At 34.1% G+C, this 16,089-nt stretch overlaps 1 protein-coding gene across 1 annotated transcript in view; it reads right to left on the bottom strand.

Moving 5' to 3' along the window:
- The window catches only part of LOC138694683 (GTP-binding protein Di-Ras2), a 196,508-nt gene extending 186,896 nt beyond the window's left edge, over positions 1-9,612 (bottom strand). The window contains exon 1 of the mRNA XM_069818664.1: positions 9,564-9,612. The gene's annotated coding sequence lies outside the window, so the exon portion shown is untranslated. The remainder of the gene's footprint in view (positions 1-9,563) is intronic.
- Between the last annotated feature and the right edge of the window lie 6,477 nt (positions 9,613-16,089).

The raw sequence follows: 16,089 nt of genomic DNA, 5'->3' as shown, positions 1-16,089 counted from the left end.
CTTTTGTTTTATCCGATTTTTTAAATTGATTGATTGATTGTTTGATTGTTTATTCTATACATGACCATATTATGGATGTACACGTCAATTACGTAATAAGAAACATAATAAAACTTAATAATACTACAAATTAAAATACATTTAAAATAAATAATATAATCAAGTAGTATTGCATATATCATAATTTGTGATTTAAGAATTCTTTTACTGAATAAAAAGTTTGATCAGTTAAAATCTGTTTAACTTTCACTTTAAATTTTGTATAAGGTAAAGTTTGTATCTGCAATGATGAGATTCTTGCATGCGATACAAGAAAGAAGTAGGAAAGCAATTCAGAACCAGAAATCGTACTGATGCAGTATATACAATTAAATGCAATTTAACCTGAAAATCGCTTTAGTTTTTACTGCTTAGTTCTACGATGAAAATTTGTCAAAAATAATTAGTATAACATTTCCTATAATTGACTCGGAAGTGACTGGTTTAGTTTGCAGCGCACAGATTTAATCTTTGTCACGCCTTCCATACGAGAATAGAAGAAGTCCAATATTTAGAGAAATATGCATTTTTCTTCCTGGATTATAACAACGAAGAATGACCTGTCATGCGATACATAGCTTCAATTGTCTGCAGTTATTTTTGTTCGTACAACATATCTATTGTTGTTGCAATTATTTATCACTAGCCGTACCCGTGCGCTCCGCTGCACCCGTTAGAAATAAATATAAAGTAATTACATAATTAAATTAGGACGTTTGATCCAGGGAACATTCGTGTTATTTAGAAGGATAAATCGTTTAATATGTTACTTAATTTAAATTGTATTTAAATAATTAAAATGCGATCATTTTGGTCCAGAGATCACTCATTTGGTGCAATGATAATTCCTTTAACATGTTTCTAATTTGTTATTACATGCAACCATAGTTTAATGAAGACTGGCATATATTTTAGTTGTAATATGTATACTTTCAATGTGTATGCTTTATATTATCTCTGAGATTAAAATGAGTGTGTATATAAATATTATTTTAAGAAATACAGAAAACGAATGTACAAAATAGCCTATCAAATTTTCTGTGCGTGAGAAGCTGTTTTAATCTTACCTGTCCTCGATTTATTCAGAAGTTACTGTAATAACATTATAGCATTATGTCCATCTAGAGAAACTACACTTTCCAATGGTGAAATAATATAATTAATTATACAAAACGGTTAATTTAGCTTCCGATATTACTTCATACAAACACAGAAACATTCTCTGTAGGCTATGTTTAATAGCTTTCGATTGTTGTTGTCCAAGGCTCCTTATAGACGAAGTCATTTGTTCTTATTTAATTGCACCGTCTTAGATGGCGTTATTTTAATTTTAAAACTAATTTATCTCATTAAATATCAGTCCCATCAAAATTTTATAAAGACTAAAACTTATCGGAAATCAGTTTTAAAGAAACTTTTGTTATGTAACATAAAAAAAAAATCAATAATAAGCGAGATATTTCGATTTATTTAATTTTGGCCCCCTTATAATCCCCCTTTTAAATGAAGTATTTTGAATGCCATATAGTCTAAAATCTAAGTTACAACGAACTTAATTTATATTCCAATTTTCATATAAATCGGTTCAGCCATTATCGCGTGAAAAGGTAACAAACATCCAGACAGACTGCAAACAAAAATGTCAAAAAAGCGATTTTCGGTTTCAGGGTGGTTAATTATATATGTTAGGACCAATTATTTTTGGAAAATATAAAATTACCAGATTCGGCTACAGATTTATTATTAGTATAGATTATTCTTTATTATCATTTGGAAAATATAAAGTCAGCATCATTGAAATGGTGTATCGAGAAATTCTTGCAACATACCACTTTTCTCAAATCTTATTGGGCATAGTTGCAAATTCTAGGTCCTTATAAAGAGTAACATAAATTATGTCAAAACTCAATAAACTCAATTTTTCCTATTTCGAGATATTGCCTATTTACTTATTTATTGCACTAAGGAATATGTCTCGTTTTCTTTTACCTATTTGTTATATTGGGTAATAGATGTCACTGGTATCGTTCGATCACTTACCTAGTTCTTGCATTCAGGTGACATTATCTTATACATTATAATGAAAATAAAGTGACTCGCTTTTTTGTCACCGAGTGTATTTGATCGAGTTTTATTACCGATATGCGTACTGATTTTTTTGTGATGATTAACGTTTAAATAAGTGTCTGAGTCAAGGCTTCGTCTGTATGTGGTAACATCAATGTAGTTATTTAATTGCACATTATTGCAACACAATTATATGACCACATGATATTAATCGCACAAATCTGCAATTAACATTATAAACTAACTGAAGAACTGAAAGAAAACTTACCCAAATACCATTTTGTCCATCACATATGACACACATGTCGAATATCGAACTTCGATTTCCCCTTGATGACAAATCAACTAAATACAATCAGGCCTATTTATATCACTAATAAATTATAAATTTATAATTGACGTCATTTCAAAATTTAGATATTATTCACAGATAAGATGATAATGCAATACCGGCAATAAAACAATGCGTATTTATAAAAAAGAATTAAGCAACTATTTGGAAATAAAGCATGCTAGACGAAAGTTCTCAACGTGAATTATTCAATGCAGAAATCGAAGAAAAAATATCGGTACTGCTATTGCTACATAAAAATGTTCGTTACACACAGGAGAAAAAGGTGCAAGTGGGTGTCTTCTGTCGTAAATCAATAACCTTACTATTGTACGAAGGAAGTTGATACATAATGACTAAGATATTTTCAGATAAAGGACAGGAAACAACCTCAATACATGAAGTGGAAAGCAAAGTACTTGAAGTAATCCTGCTACATAACCATTACAATTACTAAAAATCTCACAGAATATTCACAGTATTAGATAAATGACAGAAAACTACTTCAAAACATGAAGTGGGAAGCAAAGCACTTGGAGTAATCCTGCTACATAAACATTTTAATCACTAAAAATCTCACAGAATCTTCACAGTATCGACTCTAGAGTCTTTACGCTTAATAAATATTGCTTGCTTAATAATTTTTAACTTGTAATTACTCACTTTGTTCCTTGTACAGTGCCTATAACTTTTATTCTTGATTGTTTTGTTATGACTATGAAAACAGGTAACTGTGCTGCAAATAGTGTTATAGACCTATTACTAACGAACAGTAGCAATGTCATTACAGTTCTTTATTCAACTACACACACTACTTAGGAACAATTATTTATTAAATATCAAGATCATGTAGAAAATATAGAAATGTTGTTGCAATAACTACATTATGTTTATCTGATGGAATCCTGTTGCAATAAATAATGTTGCTCCATAAACGGAGTCTGAAATTGTAAGAGAAATCTAAGACGATGGTTCCAGCAGACGATATCACATGCTAAGAAGAAGAAGAAAAAAAATGTCCTTCCGAAGACCACTCAAATGCTGAAACAAGACTTTAATTACGACCGTATTGACCATTAGGCTGGCGAAGATGATTAAGATGGGACCAATGAAGCTGTGTAAGAAGAAAATCTACACCAAAACCATTTTGTCCGCCACACTTAATACGTGTCGAAGATCGACTCTCTGTTTTCTTTAGCAACAAACCATCAGTCAACTGCACTACGGCAGAAATGTAGTAGATTACAAAGAATTTAAGAGGCAATGAATGATGGTAATGGAACAACGGCAAAAATCAAATTAAAAAAGAAATAAGAAGGCTGAAAGAAAACCTGCTTTACGTAAGCTTTGCCCACTACAAACTACGCAGAATCTTGTCACATGACCTGGGTGACCATGCAATTTTTCTTTTTGAACTATTGATGATAGTAATCATGCTATACAATTTTAATTTGTCACGCACGGCTTCATTTTATTGGTAGTCAAAATGAATGGTGTGTCAAATTATTTTCCGAAGTCTCATAGACGAAGAAACTTGCAATGATTCGTAACTACAAGGAGCTTCATCATCAGGGAAGACTGAATTTTTAACCAAGAGCTACAGTATTACCCAATGAAGAGTGAAAAAGTGAAGAAAGCAATGATATTAATAAGGAAATGAAATAGGAAGGAAAAAAGAAAACAGCAGGCAGACACTCTGGTAAGTGGATAAAAATAGAACAAAAAAAGGAAGTGAAGTGTAGATAAAAGTAAAAAAAAAAAAAGAGAACATGAAAGGAAATAAAAGGGCGAAGGAGAAGGAATGAAAATAGCCTATATGACAGCAAGCAATCCGTATAGTAATCAGAGTCAAAGAAAAGTCTCATTGTACCCCATGCATGTCGAAAGAGACGACTATAATGGGTACCCAATACCTGGGTGTATAGCTAGGCCAACCTGCCTCCTGAGCGCATTAATTAGTTGGTCTGGTCCTCCAGGTTTGGGGTTGTGCGAAGGTCTAAAAACATTTCCCCGTAAAAATACATAATGTTCAGAAACCAATAATCGAGCCTCGAAGATATGCTACTATCCTATTTCAAAACAGGCGGTTTATGTCTGTTGCCAAAGACAGAGGAAGATGGAGGCAGATGATTTTGGAGGCTAAGACTCTAGTACGATCTGTCACGCCATAGAAAAGATAGTAAGCAAGAAAGAAATAAAAGGAAGAAAGGAAAAGAAAGAAAGATTAAAGAAAATATGAGGTGTAGAAATAAATCTGAAAAATACCGAAAATATCCTTTCATTTAATAGACAAGTACATTCAATGAAACGTATGTTGTTGGCATAAAATAACGATACTATTCAGTTCACAAAGTCAGTCCGAAAACACCGCAAACATTTTTAGTTTCAATGCTGCTTGAAAATAGAATTTATAAAAATGTACATAAAAAAACTAGAGAAGAACTCCTGGTAACAGATCCAACGGCGTGTTTTTTTTTTTTCTTGTTTTGCCAATACTGATACATAGTTAAGAGAAGTTGGATGTTTTTCTTCTATAACGGGTTGTAAAATCCCAAAAATCTCCCACCACGTTGAAGACTGTGAAAGTCTCAGGTCATAAATAATAAATGTCCCGAGAATGGTCTCAAGAGTCGCATTTCTGCTGCGTCTTCTTTTCTGAACTGGGATATCAGTACTTTATTGTTCCTACAAGTTTTTGATATTTAGTAGATTTAACAGTACGAGAAATCCTGAATGGTTACAGCACATCCTAGGATGAAACACGGGAGAGAGGCACGCTTTATATTCCGTCTTTGCGTCGAAGTCTGGAGATTCGTATTAAGATCACGTCGCATGCTCCAGAGAAAGGACATAGGTTACTCTTATTGGATCGATTCATGTGCTGCTCTTTGGACGGCAACAATTTAATTATTCGATTACACTATTCAACTTCAATTATTTGAAGGTATCATAAAAACGAAGCTACTCGTATAGAACTGGCAGGACGAATCGAAGTGTTCGAAGAAAATTCTCTTCATTTTAATCCACAAAGACTATGGAGTAGGTGGCAGTGAACGAGACTTGGGACACTCTCACGAGTTTAGACTAATTCAGCATCGATGCCGCAATGTCTTTCTTAAAGGACGAATATAATCCACAAGCGTGACCTCCGTTAATGCACGATAAGGGCAAATATAATCCACAAACATGACCCCCGTTAATGCAAGATAAGGACAAATATAATCTACAAGCATGACCTCCGTTAATGCATGGTAAGGACAAAAATAATCCACAAGCATGACCTTTGTTAATGCATGGTAAGGACAAATATAATCCACGAGCATGACCTCCATTAATGCATGATAAGGACAAATATAATCCGTAAACATGACCTCCGTTAATGCATGATAAGGACAAATATAATTCACAAGCATGACCTACGTTAATGCACGATAAGGGCAAATATAATCTACAAACATGACCTCCGTTAATGTATGATAAGGACAAATATAATCCACAAGCATGACCTCCGTTAATGCATGATAAGGACAAATATAATCCACAAGCATGACATCAGTTAAAGCATGATAAGGACAAATATAATCCACAAACATGACCTCCGTTAATGCATGATAAGAACAAATATAATCCACAAACATGACCTCTGTTAATGCATGGTAAGGACAAATATAATCCACAAGCATGACCTCCGTTAATGCATGATAAGGACAAATATAATCCGTAAACATGACCTCCGTTAATGCATGATAAGGACAAATATAGTTCACAAGCATGACCTCCGTTAATACATGGTAAGGACAAATATAATCCACAAACATGACCTCCGTTAAGCATGATAAGGACAAATATAATCCACAAACATCACCTCCGTTAATGCATGATAAGGACAAATATAATCCACAAACATGACCTCCGTTAATGCATGATAAGGACAACAAGCATGACCTCCGTTAATGCATGATAAGGACAAATATAATCCAGAAACATGACCTCCGTTAATGCATAATAAGGACAAATATAATCCACAAATATGACCTCCGTTAATGTATGATAAGGACAACAAGCATGACCTCCGTTAATGCATGATAAGAACAAATATAATCCACAAACATGACCTCCGTTAATGCATGATAAGGACAACAAGCATGACCTCCGTTAATGCATGATAAGAACAAATATAATCCACAAACATGACCTCCGTTAATGCATGATAAGGACAACAAGCATGACCTCCGTTAATGCATGATAAGAACAAATATAATCCACAAACATGACCTCCGTTAATGCATGATAAGGACAAATATAATCCACAAACATAATTTCCGTTAATGCAAGATGAGGACAAATATAATCCACAAGCATGACCTCCGTTAATGCGTGATAAGGACAAATACTCATAAGGCAAAATTATAAATACAAGCTGTCATTAGTTTATTACCTTCTTCTCGACTTTTATAATATACGTTGCCACAATAATGATTATAGAGGTCTCTGGTGGAGAAGAATGGAAACATGTAGATTCATAATCTCAGTGGTGAAGTGTCCGTTTATGTAATCAGCTAGTTGGTGTACTGATACAAGATTTACAAATTGAAAATTAATGTTATTTATGTGAAGACAGGTTGAGAAGCTTTTGAAATCAATAAAATAAAAGGAAAGATGTTTTCGGGGTAACTTGTCTATAATATGGAGTAGAAATTTAAGAATATGATTCGAGATTCACAAATTAACATCACTTATATCGAGGCCAGTCGAGAAGAGTTTAGAACTAGTCAACTGAAAGAAAAAAACATTTAAGATAACTTTTGCATAGTAAGGGATAAAATAGGCCTAGAGAAGCTAACATTTTTATTATAATTGTTCTATGTTTTCATTTAACTAAGCTATAATAAAAACAAGAATCTTTAAATTCACAAGTGCTGACGATCAGATACAAAACTTATAATACAGACAAAATAGGTGGTAATGCAAAGCTAATTAATATACCATTCTAAGAAACAGAACGCAATGGAAGAATGTTGAAGTGATAGGAAATGCAATGTGCTTGAAGAAAACCTGCTCCATTGTAGATTTCCAATAAACTCTTGCAGAATAGGCCAAGATACGAACGCGAGTTCCTTTATTAAGAAGATGAAAGATCGTAATAAGGCTAATACTGAACACAGAAGTTAGTATGGTCCACACCTGGTAACGGTTAGCGTGTCTGGCCGTGAAACCAGGTGGCCCGAGTTCGATTCTCGGTTGGGGAAAGTTACCTGGTTGAGGTTTTTTTCCGGGGTTTTCCCTCAACCCAATATGAGTAAATGCTGGGTAACTTTCGGTGCTGGACTCCGGACTCATTTCACTGCATTATCACTTTCATCTCATTCAGACGCTAAGTAACCTACGTAAGATTCTGATAAAGCGTCCTAAATAACCTACTAAAATAAAAAAAGTTAGTATGTAGAAATGTTTACTTTGATACTGAACTCAAAACACTGATTTTCTATGAGAACTGGCGAAAATTTGTGACTGCATATTATCATTGTCTAGTATATACAGTCGCGAAGCTCAATACGTAGTAAATATGCAAACATTAGATAGTTGCTCACCGCTATGATCACTAATATCGCCTCATTACAGGCAATGCAAAATAGAACCGTCACAGTCTATTGTTTCTAGCGCCCTCAAAACTCAAGTTTCTTGACCGTATATAGTAGACTGTGATATTATGTAGTTTCCTTCAAGTACTTTGGTTTCCCCAAATTTCTTATTTGAGCAATGTTGTATTGTTTTATGGTTTTCATACAAACTCTGTAGTTAAAGGCAAGTAAAATTAATAATTAACCATTGCCAACTACTTATAGTGAAATGAAGGGACTGATTTTATTTAAGTTTTGGTTATGCATTTCACAGCGACGAACTGAGCTCGATATATTGAAATGTTTACTACTTTCAGTTCAACATATTATGTACTTTCATACTGTATGATAAATCCAGTTACTAAAACTGCCAGCGGGTTTGAGATATATGTCAACGTTTAGCAGGAAATAGCAAGAAGAAATGTAGTCTCCTAGTTGAACAGTATCGACTTACATCCTCTTGGTTATTTCCAGAGAAATGTGGCTTCTCTGTCTCATTGTCGTAAAAACTTATGCTTACACTAATATCTTATGCTGTAATTAAATGCTACCTGTATTATCAATAAATTTAAGGGAGTATTGAAAAACCGGCTTGTAATCAAAGTATTTTGTAATATTAATGAGTTTGAAATGGCTGGTAAATTAGATTTTATATTTTAATTATGAAGTTTTAGTTTTTTCAATGGGTTTTTTGTTTGACTAAGCCTATTACAATATTTTTTTTAATAGCTGCTCTCTCTCTTAAATAAATAAATATCTCAGCTAATAGATGAACATGATACAAAGGAACGAAAAGAACGTAATTTCTATGTTCAGTTTTTATCCGGGAACGATTTCTTACCACGGTAAATTATGAGATTTATGTCTTAACGGTTTCTACATTTCGATGTTACCTATGTATAATGAGGTTTTGTTACATATTTAGATAAAAATTAGCAAATTATTAATAGTTTTCCTAACAATTTTTTCGCTGTCCTGAAAAAATTCATAACTGCAGTTGTATGTTTTCTAAAATGCGCACTGAAAAGCGTGTCCTTGTTCATATATTCCTTCGTGTAAAGGAAACTAACAGTTTATAATTACTTGCTTACTAGACTCGCTTATTCAGTTGTAGACAGTTTACACAACACTCAACAGATGACAGCATGCGTAAGATTTTACAGGTATGTATTATCTAACGGATACTCCTTGAACTTCGTGTTACGCTGATAATATTAGATTTTCTCATCAACTATACTTTGAACAAAACGTATTCACGTCAAATCTATTATTGAGGAAGACAGATGCAATCACAAGTGACTTGAGTAAGCAGAAAGAATAGAAAATAAAGGAATAGTTAAATAAGAACTATATATCAAGGTGGAATGACTTTAGAAGCCAGAATAAGTCTATATTCCAAAATGAATGATAGCCTTAGAGAGGAAGGGGAAAAGAAGGAAAATAAGACAAGGATAAGAAAATCAAGAAAAGAGTAAGAGAGAAGCGTTAGCTGTTGAGATACTAACTTCTTTCTTGCCTCTCCGAGAGCTACGCGGCTAAAGGGTTGCTTCTCTTCATGTTCACAGTTTTATACCAGATGCAGAATACTGCATGATGCTGTAAAGTACTTTTCTCTGCAGTAGTCTGGCTACCAGACGCATAATAATCTTGGCCCACGCACAAGTTACAGTCTTTGTTGTATAGCTTTACAAATTGGCGAAAAGTCAACGCATGTTAATATTGAAATGAATGGAGTACATACATCACAACGAAGCGATTCTTGGCACGATACACTTCTTGTTAGGTCACTAATGTATGTTACAGTAATGCAGTCCATGGATATCTGCAGAGACTATTGTTTGGGTGCTTTTAAAAATTCTGCGGATCCGAAGAAAAACAACGCGCTCATTTAAGAGCTTGGCATTGACCTATTCCGCAGTTGCAGACAACGATAAAAATCTGAATAAAGATATACGCGCTAGACAAGCGTTACTGACACTAACTTCTACTGATACTTGATTGCGCAATCCAATAAAATTAAAATTACATTCTTTCAGTCTACTGTGGTGTAAGGAATGCGGTTAGGGTATAAAGGACTGAGGCTATATCAAAATCATGACCATGGTTCGAGTATCGCAAGGAGATGGATATATCTCTGATGTCAATGCAACTTCATGTATAGGCTTACGTGGAAGCTGATAGAGTGAATAGATGTACATCTAGTTATTCAAATTTTAGGAAGATTATTTTATTTTTACAGATATTCCAACTGTCCTACTATTGTTGATGTGGAAAATGAAATAAATAAACAGCAATTCAAGCTTTTTTGGGTGAGTTATCGTGCATTTTTCTTGTAAATTCATGTCATAATATCCAACGCACTGAGAGTATTCAGAATTCTAAATGGATCCTGCAATTTGTCATTATAGAAGCGTTTAGAGAATTTAAAAATATTTTCTTCTAAATGCTTTTCATTCCCTACAAGAAAGGTTACTTACTTACTTACTGGATTTTAAGGAACCCGGAGGTTCATTGCCGCCCTCACATAAGCCCGCCATTGGCCCCTATCCTAAGCAAGGTTAATCCAGTCTCTACCATCATATCCTACCTCCCTCAAATCCATTTTAATATTATTTTCCCATCTACGTCTCGGCCTCCCCAAAGGTCTTTTTCCCTCCGGCCTCCCAACTAACACTCTATATGCATTTCTGGATTCGCCCATACGTGCTATATGCCCTGCCCATCTCAAACGTCTGGAGTTTATGTTCCTAATTATGTCAGTTGAAGTATACAATGCGTGCAGCTCTGCGTTGTGTAACTTTCTCCATTCTCCTGTAACTTCATCCCTCTTAGACCCAAATATTTTTCTAAGAACCAAGAGAGGTTACTAACGATATAGAATAAAAATAGAGAACATATTACCTTAATGATTTGAAATTGGTTTATATCTGAATAAAATCCGCTCTTTCATACACAAAACCGCATTACTATTTTTATAAACTTATTTTATATCAATTTAAAAAAAAAAAACTTTCACATTTTTCTTTACTAATGAATAACTCTATACATTAAAGTGCTTCTAATTACACAAAATAAGTTATTTTACGTCGATTATTGCATTGCATTTGTAACTTTCAATATAATTTCTCTAGTTGACAGAGTTGTTGTAAAGTGTTGTACGGATGTGTTTCATATACTTTATTAATTATATTTCAGGCAAATATTAATGTAACAATGCCATACTTTGATATTACAAAGATCCGAAAAAAATTAATTAAACTTATTCTGAGGTAGTATAAATAAATGAAAATGAAATTGAAATCTTAAATATTCGAGACATATTATGTATGTACAAATATTCGTGAAAATGTTGAATTAAGTGACTCAAAACTTTAACAAGATAACGGAATATATGTCCATAAAACTAATCTATGATAAGGTCCTGGTGAATGTAAAAATTCATTTATAAATCTATACATTTAATTTTCAGAATTAACAATATTTCGGTTCAGTTCTGACATATAATTATATTAAGTATCTATTTATTTACTGTTAACGTACCATTTCGTTCCCTATGGACTGATTTTTCATCATAGGAAATTTCAAAACATATATATATATATATATATATATATATATATATATATATATAACGTTTTTCTGAGAACAATATGTACCTAAGTTTTGAAAAATGCAATTTCAATTAAAGGTCTTTCAGGAAATAACTCACATTAGTGTTACTTAAGCAAATATTTTTCAGAAATATAAAGATCCTTATATTTATACACAATTTATATACGAAACAGTGTATAATCTAATGATTTGTATGTATAATTTCAGAAAACTAATTTCTGCCTTTATGCATTTATCTAAAGTTGAATGCTCATCTCTTTCTAGAGTTTCTCACATAACATAATAGTTATATATAGTGATATATTTTGCATGTATATATATATCATGTGTGGGGTAATAACGAAATAGTGAACATTTTAATATCTCTCGTCAAGGTTAAAATTGTATCCGTTGAAATGTTCACCTATTGACTTCTCTTTCAAAACTTAAAAAATATATGTGATATATTTTGGAATTCAGAGATCTCATGTAAAAGGAAACAATTATTATCCTCTCATTTACATCTCGATCTCCCCAAAAGTCTTTTTTCCTCAGGTCTTTCAACTAACACTATATGCATTTCTGGATTCGCCCATACGTGCTACATGCCCCGTCCATCTCAAACGTCTGGATTTAATGTTCCTAATTATGTCAGGTGAAGAATACAATGCGTGGAGTTGTACGTTGTGTATATTTCTCCATTCTCCTGTAACGTCATCCATCTTAGTCCCAAATATTTTTCTAAGCACATTATTCTCTAACACTCTTAACTTCTGTTCCTCTCTCAAAGTGAGAGTCCAAGTTTCATCACCATACAGAACAACCGGTAATATACTCGTAACTGTTTTATAAATTCTAACTCTCAGCATTTTCGAGATCAGACTGGATGATAAAAGCTCCTCAATCGAATAATAGCAGGCATTTCTCATAGGCTATTTATTCTATGTTTAATTTCCTCTCGAGTTTCACTCATATTACTGCTGCTCCAAGATATGGGTTTACTATTATACTGAATTGAAATTGAACTTGTTCAAAACATTGTTAAAATTTAATTGCATTTCCTTTGGCATGATATGCTTATATTAAATGTACAAGGAGAGAAAAATTGTAACATACTGACCTGGAAGGTTTACTCTGACGTTATTCGTGATACAATAGAAACATAAGTGTGATGAACTTTGTGCCTTGTGGTTTTCAATGCGATTCGCTTCGCTCCATTCTGTATTTAATATGCCTCTCATATGGTAACTATTACTATGTCAGGTCCTCTATCAACTTCCCACTTCAAAATTCTCTTACTTTCCTTCGATGGAACGGTAAAAAATGGATTGACTTAAGTGGCCAACAGGCGTGGAGCTCACATAGGTTCACAAATTGAACACCCGGTCGCCTGATTTTTCATTATTTCTGCCCTCACTTCCTCTTCTTTCATTGTGTTATTCCACATGGCCCATCTCGTTCCATCGTTTCATAATTATGTTAGTGTATACTCATCCTGCCTGTGGTAGAATTTATTTAACCCTTAAATCCATCCTTACCTAATCTAAACCGTACATATCAAGAATACAGACGTTTCACGCAATTCAAGGGATTTAATAAATCTCTTCTTACTTTTTTTTTAGCATCTTCGTAAACTAAAAAGCTTTTTTGATGATGGTAGAGAGGAACAGAGAAAAATTCTCTCCGACACCGGTATTTGAACCCGGGTTTTCAGCTCTACGTGCTGACGCTTTATCCACTAAGCCACACCGGATTCCCATCTCGATGTCGGGATGGGAAACCGGTGTGGCTTAGTGCAGCGTTGTCAGACACAGCCTAAATGGAGCGGAACGCTCCACTATAACTCGTTGCGTGCTCCGGTGCTTCCACAGACATAAGCAAGTTCACGCTCCGACTGGACGTCTCTAGCACCACAACCGGTTTCGGAGCTTACAACTCTGACACTACTGGCTTAGTGGATAAGCTGGGAATTCGGTGTGGCTTAGTGGATAAAGCGACAGCACGTAGAGCTGAAAACCCGGGTTCAAATCCCGGTGCCGGAGAGAATTTGTCTTTGTTCCACTCTTCCATCATCATATGATGACGCAGAATTTCTACACTGAAATATCATATGTACTTCAGTACATCGTAATATAAAAAGCTTTTGACAGACAACAAAGAGAAAATGATTAAACAGTAGTGGAAATATAATGACAGGAGGGCGAAAATAATAGTTGAAAACATGCCTCATAGATTTTATGTCATAAAATCTATTAGAAGAAACACAGGCTATTTGGTGATAAGTTGTCGGTTTATATACAGATAAGTCAACAGCATCCATCCTCCGAAAAGTGTAACATATCTTAACCTTCCTCTCTCCAGTAAGTAACTTCATAAAATAGATATGTGGAACTAAAAAAGTCGATAACGTTGATATCGTTCCAAACAGTACGAGTAGAAAGCGAAATTAATATGTTATCGAAGCGATTGACCTCATGCTGGATTTGATCGCAATCCAGGACTGAAAGAACAATTCACACTCGAGTTGCACGCTAACTTGTCCAGTCAGCACTAAGCCCGATCGTGAGAGTTCAACATCAATTGTTAATTTAATCAATCCTTTGCGTTGACCCGGGTTTCATGAATGGCTGCACAACTGAAGTGTATTTATAGAATCGAGACGTGAACGTCCCGTTTTACACAATGTGGGACGTTATTCTACTTGGAACTGCACTGTTTTAGTCAGTGCTTTCAAATTCAAATTAGAAACGCTTATATAGGAAACAAAATTAAATTTTCAAGAAACGAAATGTAGATTAAATACTTGTACATGAATTTGTACAAAAATAAGTAAACGAAAGCAACGATTAAAATTTATCATCATCACCAATACTCTCCTCATCGTCAAGGATAGGTCCTTTCTGGATCCAGTCAGACTTCTAACTTGTACTTAATAACTTATTGTTCTGCCCATCTTTTCAACGTTCTTCCCAAATATCCCCTCCCAGTTAGTTGAAGGTTAAAAAAAAACATAGGCCTAGTCCAAAAAATGCAAATTTGAAATATTAAGCATATGGTGGGCGTATTATAGCGGACATCTACTGAGTTAGTTGTTAGGGGTAAAAACATCATAGTCCTATGTTATAAGAGTGGAAATTATCAGTGGTTTTCATAAAACAACATTTTCTTGTGAAAAGTTCTTGTCCAGCCAGGACGAAGGTATCTTTTACAAATATCCTATTCATATCATCTTGTGGTCACTGGTTGAGAAGAAACTACCTTCTGAAGGATACACTGGAAGAAATGGTGAACGGGAGAAGGGTTCGGGGCAGAAGAAGATTATATGGATCATATGCGGAGACATTTTGGTGCGAGTGAGGTTATTAACTGTCACAATACCGTAAATTCATTTAATAATTTTGACTTCAACAAACAATACCTCATTTAATTTGCCGAGAGCATTATTGCTGATTCCATTGGAATTTCAAATTACCATATACAAGATGGATGGTAAACTCTGCCCCAAAATAAAACTGATAATAGATCATGAGAAGAGATTTGAAAAATCTAAATACGTTTTTTCTCTAACATTCACCGTTTTCGAGGAAATCGTTATGTTTCTCTGAAACATTTGGCAACATCACTACTGCTGCAATGACTCTAAGCAAGCGCGGCCTGCACTCCTTATCTTCCCCTCCCCCTCTGCTGTACTCAGTCGGTGATGCGCAACAGTGCACGCATTGCAAGATTTATTTCAACGATTTTCGCTATTATTCAATTTAAATTCATGACTAAACGGTTTAATTTGCAAAGAAAGATTCAAGACATTACCTGTTCAGATTATTTTTATCTATCTGCTTGTATAGCAATCAGCCATTTCTCTCGGGCCTTTACGCAATAGAGCGCTGCAAACATTGTACAAAGACTGTTTTTTTTCCTGCTTAACGGTGCTTCATCGAAGGAAAAGTGTAATAAAAGTTTTGTCACGTTTAACATATGGAATCGCCTCTCAAATTTTGGTGCATAAGTTACCATCCATCCTGTACATATATATATATATATAATATGTAGGCGTGAATACTAAACGAATATGTACCGGTATTTATTATACTTATTGTTAAAGACTGACCATGTCATCTATATCTTAAGGAACTTTTTAAAGACAAACATCTTCATTTGTTTGTTTCATTGACTTAATAAATGTTCTTATTTTTCTTTCATAGGAAATCCTGTGTCAATTGTTTCACTATTGTTGCTATACGAGGATTTCACGTTAAGAAAAACGCATTGAGCATATGGGGCTATTCTATCAAATGACCAGTTGCCACAGAAACTCCTAACTACCACAAAACTTCTACAATGTACAGCTCTTACCAAAAGTTTAAGGACACCTCTCCATAAGTGATTTTTCACTCCTGTCGTTATACTTATATGAAACACATAGGGTGCAATTCATAGACA

The sequence above is a fragment of the Periplaneta americana genome, chromosome 2 (assembly GCF_040183065.1).
Source record: "Periplaneta americana isolate PAMFEO1 chromosome 2, P.americana_PAMFEO1_priV1, whole genome shotgun sequence".
In the NCBI taxonomy this organism is placed as follows: Eukaryota; Metazoa; Arthropoda; class Insecta; order Blattodea; family Blattidae; genus Periplaneta; species Periplaneta americana.
The sequence above is the reverse complement of the archived record's forward strand: the minus strand, read 5'-3'. Positions and strand labels throughout refer to the sequence as shown.